Source organism: Geotrypetes seraphini, chromosome 2 (assembly GCF_902459505.1).
Source record: "Geotrypetes seraphini chromosome 2, aGeoSer1.1, whole genome shotgun sequence".
Taxonomy (NCBI): Eukaryota; Metazoa; Chordata; class Amphibia; order Gymnophiona; family Dermophiidae; genus Geotrypetes; species Geotrypetes seraphini.
Genome location: NC_047085.1, coordinates 116,013,432 through 116,026,901, shown reverse-complemented (window position 1 = coordinate 116,026,901; position 13,470 = coordinate 116,013,432).

The window sequence follows — 13,470 nt, the reverse complement described above, 5'->3', positions numbered from 1 at the left end:
TTCAGGCACAATATAACACTTTACTGATGTACAATAATGTCCGGTGGTTGAGCAGAGGACGAGTGTTAGAGAGATTTGTGGCCTGCTTGGAAGAAGTTAGGCTATTTATGAACGAAAAGGGGGAAGACTATCCTCAACTCACCAACATGGCCTGGCTTACCAACCTCATGTTCTTTACAGATTTTACTAACCACTTTAATGTACTAAACAAAAAATTACAAGGCATGGGAAAAACAGCAGAAAGCATGTTTAGTGACATCAAAGCTTTTGAGAGAAAATTGCATGTTTTTGAAAAAGACCTTGAGAGTGGACAGCTAAAATATTTTCCTAACCTAAAAATACATTTGGATAATTCTACATTTGTGGACAGTCATAAAAAAACACCAGGAAATCCACAAAGCATATTCCACCATTGTAGCCGAAGCAAAGGAGAATTTTAGTAAAAGATTTTCTGAGTTCCGTAAGATGGAGACAACCCTTTCATTTATAACTTCCCCAGAAAAGTCCACATTTGAAGATCTTGATCTTTTCTGCTTACAGTGGTTGGATATTCAAAATTTGGAAATGGAGCTACTGGAATTTCAAGAAAGCTCTATCTGGAAAAGTAAATTCAATGACCTACGTGCAGCTCTTGAACGTATTGAGTGTGAAAGGGTAACAAATGTAATCACTGCTAGCAGTTCTGAAAATGAAATCCTAAAAGCGTGGAATTCTCTGCCAGACAATTTTAAGTCCATGAAAGCATTTGGGATTGCTCTTCTTACTTTGTTTGGGTCATCCTATGCTTGTGAGCAGCTGTTTTCGGCTTTGAATCATATAAAATCTGATGCTAGAAACAGATTAACGGATGACATGAGTGCTGCATGTGTTGCTCTGAAATTAACGCACTATGAGCCAAGGATTGACAAGTTATCAGCATGCATGCAACAACAAAAATCACATCAATTTTTTTCAGAGCATGCCCAATGCATATGTTTACATGAAGCAGTGTTTTCAGTTTGCAGTTAAGACACTTTCTAAGTTATTTAAATATTATTTAAAGATGTTATTTAAAAAAGGGACTTTACATGGCCCTGTTGTATTCAAATCTGGAATTTCTAATAAAAACGGTTGGTTTAATTGAAAGCTCTTTTGTTTTCTTTACATCATATTATTAGAAATGTAATGATTTAACTATTTTCTAATTTGATTGTAAATTTTACAAAAAAACATGTATAGACTCTTTGGGAATACACACCAAGTCAGTTAACAGTTTTAAGAAGTTTATCTTTTTTTTTACTCAGGATACATTTGACATGTTATGTGAATAATACATTTAAAATATATTGTGTAACTGAATCAAATTCTTCCTAAATTCATTAAATTGAATAAAATCATTAAAACATTATAAATTGCCTATAAATTGAAATGAAAACCAAAGGATTGTGAATCAAATTGATTATCTGACAATACAAAGATTCCAACCTTTAAAAATGATGTTACATAGTTCAGGCAACTTTATAAAGAGTTTTTAGATACTAAAATCTTGTTATTAAGGTTTAATTGACGTGCTGGCACTTTGAGGAAATTCTTTGGTTTTGTGCGGCAGTTTGGGCACTCGGGCTCAAAAAGGTTAGCCATCACTGCTTTAGGTATAAAAAAGTTAAGCCTTGAGCTTCAGTGTTTGAACTGGAGGATGTAAAAGACTATGAACCATAAAAGATTATATACAGAGATACATTCATAAATCTAGTCCATATATACATATTGAGTAAGAACATAAGAACTTGCCTCCACTGGGTCAGACCAGCGGTCCGCTCCCGCCGCGGCCCATCAGGTCTGTGACCTGTGAAGTGATTTCACAGTACTTCTTGTTCAATGCTAAAGTATTGTTCCACATCAAGTACAGGAACATTGGAGAAATGGACAGAGTGTGGAGAAAACTGACTCTTTGGCTCTCATTCAGTCAGTGTGTGTGTGTGCAGCGGGAGCCACAGTGTGAGCCACAATAGTGGTCGCTGAAACAGGGGTGGTTGGTGGCGAGGTACTTAGATTAACTGAGTACTTTGCAAAAACGTCATAGATTCACAGAGAAGATAGCTTCCTATCATGGATTTTGTGTGCACAAGCCCAAATTCTCCGAGCGTGAAGTACTCAGATTAACTGAGTACTTCTCGCTCAATGCAAAGCTGCTGTTCCCCATCAAGGGGAAATGTAGAAATATCGGACAAATGGATAGGGCGTGGAGCAAACTCGTGCACCTGTTCAATGCTAGTGCCTTGACACTGACACTGCGCTCAGGAAGTACGTATTAAATACATGCGCGGTTTATATATATATATGTTTGTTGCGCAGAAGTATTTTGTTAACAGAGTACTTCTCATTCAATGAGAAAGTATTGTTCCTCACTGTCATCTGAAGAAAGAAAAAGATAAAGGCATGTCGTGTCTGAAATATATGTATTGAATGAAGAACTGTTAATGCTAAAAAAAGTTATTAGTCAACAGAGATATTATGACTGCAAGGTCAAGCACAGGAATATTGTAGAAATGGACAAGGAAATGGAAATGTTCACCGCCAGTGCTTTGACCCCTTGCTCAGTAAGTACCGATTATATTTACATAGTAAAAAATATAGGAGTGGGAACACATACCACGCTCCACTGTGAGGTCTTTGAATCTCTTCATTATTGGTGATATTGGAGTGCATTTGAGGAGTGGGATTTTATACCTCCTGAAGAAGATTATTCTCGTGCTATTACTTCAGGAGACCAGTGTCCCTGTTTTATTAATGGTAAGTAGTTCTGGATTTAAAGCAAACTAAATGTGCATCTCCTTACAAGAGGCATGCAGGGATATGGGTGACTAAAATTACGCCAGATGTAAACCTTATACAGCAATCACATTGTGTGTGCATGAAAGGAAAGATGTTAACATATAACCTCTATACATTTCATCTAATTTATACTTAAATGATTAAGAACGATAAGATCTCTAAACAAGATAAGTTGTCAATCTTGTAGCTTTACAAATTCTACCTAGTTCTGTGCTGTGCTGCTGTCTCTGGGCATGACACAGCCATGTAAATTAACACTTATGTTTGATAAGGTTTTGCATTTATCCTGTATGCAGTTGTGCCTTATTTTCAATAAACTGTATATTAAAATATCTTTTTAAAAGTATCATAGATATGATGTCACATTTTTTCTGATCATTGAAGAAGAGCTGGCAAGCCAAGTCCAGACATGGGAGCTGAGACGGTGGGATGCAGGCAAGTCCTCATGCTGGAGACTTGATTGTTCATGGAATTAGTTAGTGGCGGCATCAATGCTGCAGCAACACAGGAGGCTGGAGGGCAAAGAAACACTGTTGTCAGGGATAGGAAGCAACAATCTGGGACCGGGAGGGAGAGAGAGGGAGAGGGAGAGAGCCACTCACAGGAGGATAGCAGATCCCATGAGACGGTAGGAGGCAGGCGAGTCATGATGCTGGAGACCTGAATTGTGAAGTTGTAGTCACAGCTGCTGCAACACAGGAGGCTGGAGGGCAAAGAAAACACTGTTGTGAGGGATAGGAAGCAAAAGTCTGTACCGGGAGAGAGAGGGAGGGAGAGAGAGAGAGACCGCAAATATAAACATACCTAATATAAATGGTTCATAATCAATTGCGCTCAGTTTTATTATTATTATACCCTCGCTTTTCTTGCGATTGTGTAGCATGCATCTTGTATCGCTTGTAAAGGGAGCAACATTAAAATATACGGTTCACGTGCGCGTGAACTGAAAACATAAACATACCAAAAATATAAACATACCTGTAAATGAAGAAATGTGGAAGTACGTTTGCTCTCACCAGAGGCGAGAAAAATCCACGCAAGACAAATATTGATTATAGATGAAATACTAGCAAAACCAGATCTTTACCTATAATGGACAAAGTTAGGCAGCGAAAGGAAGGCCGGAGCATATATATAAAGAGTAAACGTAACCATAGTAACGAAAATGCATTCACTTGACTTATATTGAAAACGCAAAAAGTCAAGGGAACCATATTAACAATGTGGTGACGTGATCACGTGTTAACATGGTGAACGTGCGCATGGCCTTCATTCGGCAGGCGCCATCTGGAGGCGCGCTGAATTGTCATTGCGCTGAATTATCATTGCGCTCAATTGTCTTGCACTGAGTTATCGTTACACTAAATTGTCATGCGCTGAGTTATCCTTGCGCTCAATTGTCTCTTGTGCTATTGTCTTTGCGCGGTATTGTCTTTGCGCATTTTTGTCGGTGCGTGATTGTCTTGCGCGCAATTGACCTGTCACCATAAAACACTCTAGGTATTATTTTCGGGGTATGTACATGATCATCTCTCCCTTCCTCTTCTTCCTCTCCTTTCCCACACATGTGCTGCATCTTTCCTCCCCTCCCTCCCATCCTCGTGCAGCAGAACCCTTGCCCAGCTTCTATCCTTCCCTCCCTCCCCTCGTGCAGCAGAACCCTTGAGCACCCCTCACCCACCCCTGCCGTACAGCCAAATTCCCCCCTAACCATCCATCCTTCACTCCCATCTGAACCTCGCAGACCGCGATCGAGCCCTACATACCGGTACCTCCCTCCAAATCAGCATTGGGCTGGCAGCATCTATACAGGCTGCTTCGGCCTTGTCCGCCAGTGAATTCCCTCTGCTGCGTCACTGATGGTCATCAGTAATGCTGCAGAGAGAGTTCACTGGCGGACAAGGCTGAAGCAGCCTGTTTAGAGTGCTGCCAGCCTGATGCTGATTTGGAGGGAGGTACCAGTATGTAGGGCTTGCTCACGGTCAGCGGTTTGGATGTGAGGGAAGGATGGCTGCGTGGCGGCAGGAAGTGCTGTCGGTGAATCCCGAGTATGGCTTATTTTTGGGGTAGGGCTTATATTAAGACCTACCCCTAAAATCGTGCTAGGGCTTATTTTCGGGGTAGATCTTATTTTCAGGGAAACACGGTCTCCTGCACTAATCAGTTATTGGCTCATTTTCAAAAAAAATAGACATCCAAAAGAAAGCATAAACAGGCACTTACTAATCCAAAGGTCCAAATGGGTATCTCAAAACAGACTTTCCAGATGTGTTTCTGGTTGTCTCTATTGTGTCTAAATATTAACAGGGCATGTTAGGAGCATGTTTTTGGTGGGCTTAGGACTTGGACATTTTGCAAGGAAAATCAAACTTAACAAAACATCCAGAGATTTTTTTAGACTTTTAGGCAAAGGAGGGGCTAGTGTTTAATCATAACCTGTCATACCTGATAAAGCCATTCTAAGTTTATTGGGATTTAATGTCCAATCAATTCAAAAAATTCATTAAATATTGATATTATTCACTAGCATTAACCTCCCCTTTTACAAAACCATGGTAGTGTGTTCAATCTTGTGGACCATGATAACTATTAGAATGTTTGGATGCTATAGATATACATGGTCAAGTCTTGAAATGGTTTGAGGGTTTTCTTAAATTTAGAACTTATCAAGTGAAACTTAACAATGAGCTCTCAAACAGTTGGAGTACCCCAGGGTTCTCCTCTGTCTCCACTGCTTTTTAATGTTTATTTGGCCTCTTTGGGCAACAGATTATCCCAGTTCAAAATTAAACTATTTTGTTATGCTGATGACATCACTATCTTAATTCCTGTTTCTACTTCTCTTTCTCAAGCAAATCAAATTGTGGTAGAGATTCTACAGATAATTGAATTTTGGATGTCGGAATTTAAATTGAAAATTAATACGGAAAAAACTAAGTTGTTTTTTTTTTTTTTTGCATCACCAAATCTAAATGAAGATGTTACATCTATTGTTGTAAATGACACAATTTATAGCCAGCCATAAAGATACTTGGTGTAATTCTAGATCAATGAAAAATCAGGTTGACTCGTTGGTTCAAAAGGGTTTCTATACTTTATGGAAACTGAGAACTATTAGAGCATATTTTGATATTAATTCCTTTTGATTGCTTGCTCAATCACTTGTCTTTAGCTAGTTGGACTATTGTAACATTGTTCATCTTGCTGGTACTCGGAAAAATCTTTACAGACTGCACATAATTCAGAATGCAGCAGTCAGATTGATTTTCAATTTGAGGAAGTATGATCATATAACTGATTTTTATCGCCAATTGCACTGGCTTCCAGTTGAGGCACGGGTTAAATTTAAGCTCGGCTACATTTGCTTCAAGGCACTAACAGACTCAATTCCTGAGTATTTTATTGAATCTTTTATTATTACAAACTAAACACTCCAGAAAATCTCATTCATTGTTTTCATTCCCCTCTGTAAAGGGATGTAAATACAAGAAATTTCAGGAGCGATGACTATCTTTTCAGGCAACCTCATGGACTAGGGATTTAACTCATACTGTATTCACATTCCCAATTTCGTATCAGTAATTCCGATGTCCCTTAAAGACGTATCTTTTTAGGGAATCTTTTGGAAGATAGAAATTGTATCTTTTGGAAGATTTTAATGGTATTTGCGGTATACAAGTGAGTTTTATGTTATATTATAGCGGTTTTTAGCACAGGCCGGCGTGTTGAATGCTCTGCTCTGCTTCCGACATTAATAGGAACTCTGGCCTGCGCTAAAAAATTTGTGCTATCGTGGTTTTGTAAAAGTGGATGCGTGGGGGAGAGGATAAATGAAGCACCTTTACCAGACAATCATACTACTGCTATTACCAATGTTGTATCAGTGAAGCAAACCTCAATCCGGGATGTGTTTCACTCATTTCACTGTATCAAAGGGATAAATCCAGTGACATGCAGTTCTGAAATAAATGGGAAAATAGTAAGACTAAAGGGCCCTTTTTCTAAAATGCAAAAATATAGGGAGTTAGCATGTTTTAACATGGGGCTTTCCCATACACTGAGCCCATATTTAAGGCACTAGTATTTAAGGATTTTCCTTTTTCTTCTTGGCAGATCTTGTGCTAATTTTTCCATTAAGACGTGGAACTTGTAAAAAATTAATGCACGGCATATACAGTGGTGCCTCACACAACGGACGCCTCGCACAGCGCACGCTGCGCACAACGAACTTTATGTCTTGATTCGTGCAACGAACTTCGTTTCACACAACGAAGTCGCCCGAGCTGCATCCTTCCGCGCAGGCACTGCGCTTAACTGCCCTCTCTCCGCCTGGCTCCCTCTTGCCCCCCCGACTCCCCGACACGATCGGGGCAAAAAGGAGCCCAAGCCCTCTTGCCCCGCCGATTCCCCAACTCCCCGACAATATCGGGCCAGGAGGGAGCCCAAGTCCTCCTGGCCACGGCGACCCCCTAACCCCACCCTGCACTACATTACGGGCAGGAGGGATCCCAGGCCCTCCTGCCCTCGACGCAAACCCCCCCTCCCCCCCAACGACCGCCCCCCCCAAGAACCTCCGACCGCCCCCCCAGCCGACCCGCGACCCCTCTGGCCGACCCCCACGACACCCCCAACCCCCTTCCCCGTACCTTTCTGTAGTTGGCCGGACAGACGGGAGCTAAACCCGCCTGTCCGGCAGGCAGCCAACGACGGAATGAGGCCGGATTGGCCCATCCGTCCCAAAGCTCCGCCTACTGGTGGGGCCTAAGGCGCCTGGGCCAATCAGAATAGGCCCGGGAGCCTTAGGTCCCTCCTGGGGGCGGGGCCTGAGGCACATGGGCCCAACCCGACCATGTGCCTCAGGCCCTGCCCCCAGGAGGGACCTAAGGCTCCCGGGCCTATTCTGATTGGCCCAGGCGCCTTAGGCCCCACCAGTAGGCGGAGCTTTGGGACGGATGGGCCAATCCGGCCTCATTCCGTCGTTGGCTGCCTGCCGGACAGGCGGGTTTGGCTCCCGTCTGTCCGGCCAACTACAGAAAGGTACGGGGAAGGGGGTTGGGGGTGTCGTGGGGGTCAGCCAGGGGGGTCGCGGGTCGGCTGGGGGGGCGGTCGGAGGTTCTTGGGGGGGGCGGTCATTGGGGGGAGGGGGGTTTGCGTCGAGGGCAGGGGGGCCTGGGATCCCTCCTGCCCGTAATGTAGTGCAGGGTGGGGTTAGGGGGTCGCCGTGGCCAGGAGGACTTGGGCTCCCTCCTGGCCCGATATTGTCGGGGAGTTGGGGAATCGGCGGGGCAAGAGGGCTTGGGCTCCCTTTTGCCCCGATCGTGTCGGGGAGTCGGGGGGGCAAGAGGGCTTGAGCTCCCTTTTGCCCCGATCGTGTCGGGGAGTCGGGGGGGCAAGAGGGCTTGAGCTCCCTCTTGCCCCGATCGTGTCGGGGAGTCGGGGGGGCAAGAGGGCTTGAGCTCCCTCTTGCCCCGATCGTGTCGGGGGTGCCAGGGACCACACGGAGTCACCCACCGTACCACCCGATTCGGGTAAGCGCAGGTATCGGTGGGTGGCTTATTTGCGGGGGGGTGCCTTATTTTACATTTTTTTCTAAAAAGGGGGGGCTGTCTTATTTGATGGCCCTGCCTTATCATCGGGGAAACACGGTAGAAAAAAAAAAAAAATGAACAGTTAAGTCCCAGTTTTTGCCGCTGAGACTCTGCCCTCTCTCACTGTAAAATTAGACTCTACTTAGTCTGTCTTTAAATTTAAAAAATGTGTGTTGTTTTAAAAAACAATTATGTTTTTAGATGTATCTAAATAAAAATAATAACCAAAAATTTATCTTTTTTTATGTCATCTTAGCATATTTTATGCTACAGAACGAATTATTTTTTTTAACATGTATTGTTATGGGAAAACGCGTTTCACATAACGAACTTTTCGCATAACAAACTTGCTCCTGGAACGAATTAAGTTCGTTGTGTGAGGCACCACTGTACTCCTGTGTTAACCCTGAATTATTCAGTGGATAATGTTTACACGCCTGTTCTCTGCCAGTGACACACCACCTCCGAAAAAAAATTGCAATAAAAAAATGCAAGATTAGCGTGTGCTGACAGACAAATTACCACATAATTCTTTATCTATATATATAAAATCGGAGGTATGTATGTGTGTATGTATGTGTGTGTGTATGTGTGTATGTGCCGCGATCACGCAAAAACGGCTTGACCGATTTGAATGAAACTTGGTATGCAGATCCCTCACTACCTGGGGTGATATGTTCTGGGGGTCTCTTCACCCAAGAATTTATATGTTCTTGCTCCTGGAGGTGAAACTAAAATTGTTGTTTATAATCAAGTTTTGTGTTAGTTGTATTATATTCATTTTGTCAAATATTTCACATTATAATTTGAATATTGTACTTTTTATAAAACTGTAAACAAATAATTTCATTCACCACTATAAAGTATCTTTATTTGAATCCATTTACAGTGTTATTGCTATAATTTAATACCCATGCAACGCCGGGGCATCAGCTAGTTTTTCTATAAGCCATTTATTCCTACATTAAGGGCTCCTTTTAAAAAGGTGCACTAGCGTTTTTAGCATGCGCTAGCTGAAAAATTACCGCCTGCTTAAAAGGAGGCGGTAGCGGCTAGCGCGGGGGGGCTAGCGCATTTTTGTAAAAGGAGCCCTAAGTGCATGTTAGCACTTAACATACCCACGTTTTACTAAGCCATGGTAGAGGTTTCACAGCCCATAGCATTAAATGCTCCGACACTACTAAGTCGCTCGTATAATTCCCATGAGTGTCAGAGCATTTAGTGCCCTGAGCTGTGGTACAAAACCTCTACTGCGGCTTAGTAAAAGAGGACCATAGGCAGGTATTTTCAAAAGTGTGCTGCCAAGTAGCGCAGGCTAAACACAAGCCGCCCCTAGGGATAGAATGGGTGGCTCGGCAGTTAGCGTATGCTGCTCTGCAGCTCATCTTTGTAAAAAGATCCAAAAGTTTAGTACACTTCCCCCTCTCCATTCACGGTTTCGGCAATCGCGATTTCACATATTCACAATTTTTTTGGGGAGGGGGAAAAAAGAAAAATCCCCCCACAGTTTAGCTTTCCCCCCGGCGTCCCGGCCTTACCTGGTGGTCTAGCGGGCTTTCGTGGCAGGAGCGATCTTCCTACACTCCTGCCCCGTGTAGATCACCAATAGGAAATGGCTGTGGGGAGTTCCCGTCGTAGTCTCGAGAGACTACGGGAACTCACGGCAGCTATTTCCTATTGGCGATCTGCATGGGGCAGGAGCATAGGAAGATCGCTCCTGCCCGCTAGACCACCAGGTAAGGCCGGGATACTGGGGGGAAGGCGGGAGGGAGGCGGGGGTGGGTCAGAGCTGGACCAGAAGATATTCGCGGTATTTCACCATTCGTGGTCCGGCTCTGACCCTATCCCCCGTGAATCCGGAGGGAAAAGTGTATAAGGGCCCCTAAGCACCTCAGACTTTTTGTATAAGTGTCATACATCACATGAAGTAAACAGCTATCTATTTATTTACATTATTATATATCACTTACCTGCCTCCCCCCTTATACTAAGGCGCGCTAGCAGATTTAGCACTCGGTAAATGCTAATACCTCCACAGAATATAATGGATGCGTTAGCATTTAGAGCATGCTAAATCAGCTAGCGTGCCTTAGTAAAAGGACCCCATAATCAAAGCAGTGTACATCAAATAAAACATACAAAAATAACCACTCTCCTAATCGTTTTCATTTGAAATAAGCATACCTTATTTATTGAAAAGAATTAGGTTTTTTTGTAGTTTAATGTCCTTGCTATACATGGGACTGTATGTCCTCCCATAATTCTAAAGAGCAATATATGTTTCCCTACAATTTTAAATCAATTTTTATGCATTTTTGAAATTGTATCTTCAGTTTTTGTAAATATTCCTAGCAATTTCTATCAGGCATTAGCTTATTTTCTCTGCTTCTTTGAACGGATTGATCTCTTGATTGTGCTGATATTTGGAAAGTGAACTTTGAAACTGTATTTTCTATAGCGTTTTATTTCTCAGGCAGCTGGATGGTGCTGTTGCACAAGAAGCTAATAAAAAAAAACGTTTTCTCTTTATAAAGTGAAAAGGATGGTTGTGATATATTTTTGTACGTTTATAAAAAGTTTAGAAATTATTAGAACTTAAAAGTTCAAATTTTAAATTGAAGCAATAGGTACAGTTATGAAAAATAAGCAGCCTTTAAGTGACATTCAGTGTGAAGCATGCAGTAAAATCATAAGAACATAAGAAGCGCCATCTCCGGATCAGACCCTCAGTCCATCAAGTCTGGCGATCCGCACACGTGGAGGCCCCACCAGGTGTACACCTGGCGTAATTTTTAGTCACCCATGTCCTTCTATGCCTCTCGTAGGAGATGTGCATCTAGTTTGTTTTTGAAACCTAGGACGGTGGATTCCACAATAACCTCCTCTGGGAGAGCATTCCAGGTGTCCACCACTCGTTGCGTGAAGCAGAACTTCCTGATATTTGTCCTGAACTTGTCCCCCCTTAGCTTCATTCCATGTCCTCTTGTTCGTGTCGAATTGGACAATGTAAATAATTTTTTCTGCTCTATTTTGTCGATTACTTTCAGTATTTTGAAGGTCTCAATCATATCCTCTCGCAGTCTCCTTTTCTCAAGGGAGAACAATCCCAGTTTCTTAAGTCGATCCTCGTATTCCAGTTTCTCCATACCTTTTACTAGCTTCGTTGCTCGTCTATGCACCCTCTCCAGCATTTTTATATCCTTCTTTAGGTTGGGGGACCAATGTTGGACGCAGTATTCCAAGTGGAGTCTGACCATTGCTCTATAAAGTGGCATTCTTTAGCACTCTCCAGACCAGTAGAGGTTAACTTTACGAATGGGTATATATCTAATCATGACCAGCAGGTGGAGACTGAAAACAAAACTTTGGGACAGTATATCCTAGCCCCTCCTCTCTATTTCCCTCAGTCTTCTTTCAGTCTCCAGCAGGTGTTGATGTGATCTGTACCCATCTCCCTTGGTAGGGCTGTTGGAATTTGTTTAGGGGGTTTATTGTCCCTGTTTTTGGCCGGACGGAGCTTGGACGGACTCTGTTTGGGGGTTCGTCCGACCTCGGGGGTGTCAAACCCGGCGGGTCTCGAGCGGGGTCCCTCCCCCCACTTCCTCCACCTCCCCATATTTTTTTAGAGGAGCCTCAGCAGTAAGCCTTGCCCCCTAAATCAAGCAAGGCATATTGCTTAGAGAGCCTGTGGAGTCTGTTCTGTAAAAAAAAAAAAAAAAAAAATCCTGAGGTAGTGCTGGTCTGGAGGGTTGTATCCCTTTAAGAACACTGTATTTTACTGTATTTTTCATCTAACCGGCACTTTTTTACAGCTAGGTCGCGTATGGAGCAATGAGCACTTCTAAAGGGAAAGAGTGCTCATTGTGCTCCAGACGCGAGGCACTCGCGGCCGGCCTGTGCAAGCGGTGTTCAGGCCGGTGCGGTGGAGGAGCTCCGTCGGCAGCGGCTGCAGGCGCCCAGAGCTCCCCGCCGATGGTGCCTCGCGAGTCGGCAGGGAACGGTGGAGAAGCCCGGTCTTCTCCGTCCGCCCACGGAGGGATTCCCCGAGCCGCCGACGGTCGGGTTTTAGAGGATTCCCTCTCAGCTGATATTTTGACAGCTGATGCCGGCTTGCCTGCTTTAGCGGCTGAGACTATTCAGGTCTCTCAGCCGCTGCAGGCTATGGAGGGAGCTGTTTTGGCGGGAAAGACGCCATCTTCTCTGTCTGGCCCCTCCATTTTGTCTTCCACCTCAGGTGACCTTCCCCCTGTTTTGTCTAAGCAGGGGCAGGTTTCTGCTGGGTCCCCTGCTGTGGCAGGGAGTCCCTTGGGACCCTCGGGGGGTTTTTCCCCTGATTTTTTCTTTTCTTTATGCAAAGCCTATTTTCAGGCGGCTGGGGGTCCCGGTTGCGCCCAGGGGGGTTTGGGGGGGTGGGATTTCCTCCGCGCTCCCTGCGGCTTTGCCTCTCTCGTCTGACGTGACGTCCCCTCCGCCGCCTCTCTTGTCCAAGCGTCCGCGGGTGTCGTGGGACGAGGATTTGTGGTCGGAGGAACGTGTCGGTCTGGAGGAGGACCTGGACCCTTCTGAGGAATTCCAGGACCCTCTGGAGGGGACGGAAGCTGGCGGCGGGTTGTCGGGTTTCCCGTTCTCCAGTGACGAGGCGTCCGTGGTGCGCCTTTTTCAGAGAGATGAGCTGCCTGACCTTATTCAACAGGTTTCTTCGGTTTTGCGTTTTGAGGACGCGCCGCCGGAGACTCCGCGTGTGGGGGACCCTCTGTTACGAGGGATCCGTTCCGTTTCCCGCTCTTTTCCTATGCATCAGGATATTCGGGATATTATTCTTGAGCAGTGGAAAACGCCGGAGACGCCGTTTCGGCTGGCGCGCAGCATGGCTCGCCTGTATCCCATTCCTGAAGGGGATCGGGCTACGTTAGCTTCGCCAGTCGTGGATGCGGTGGTCTTGGCTATTTCCAAGCGGCATACCGTGCCTGTTGAGGGCGGTTCTGCCTTGCGGGACTCTGAGGAGCGCAAATTGGAGAACATCCTTAAGCAAAATTTTCAAGTCTCTGCCTTTGGGGTCCAGGCGGCT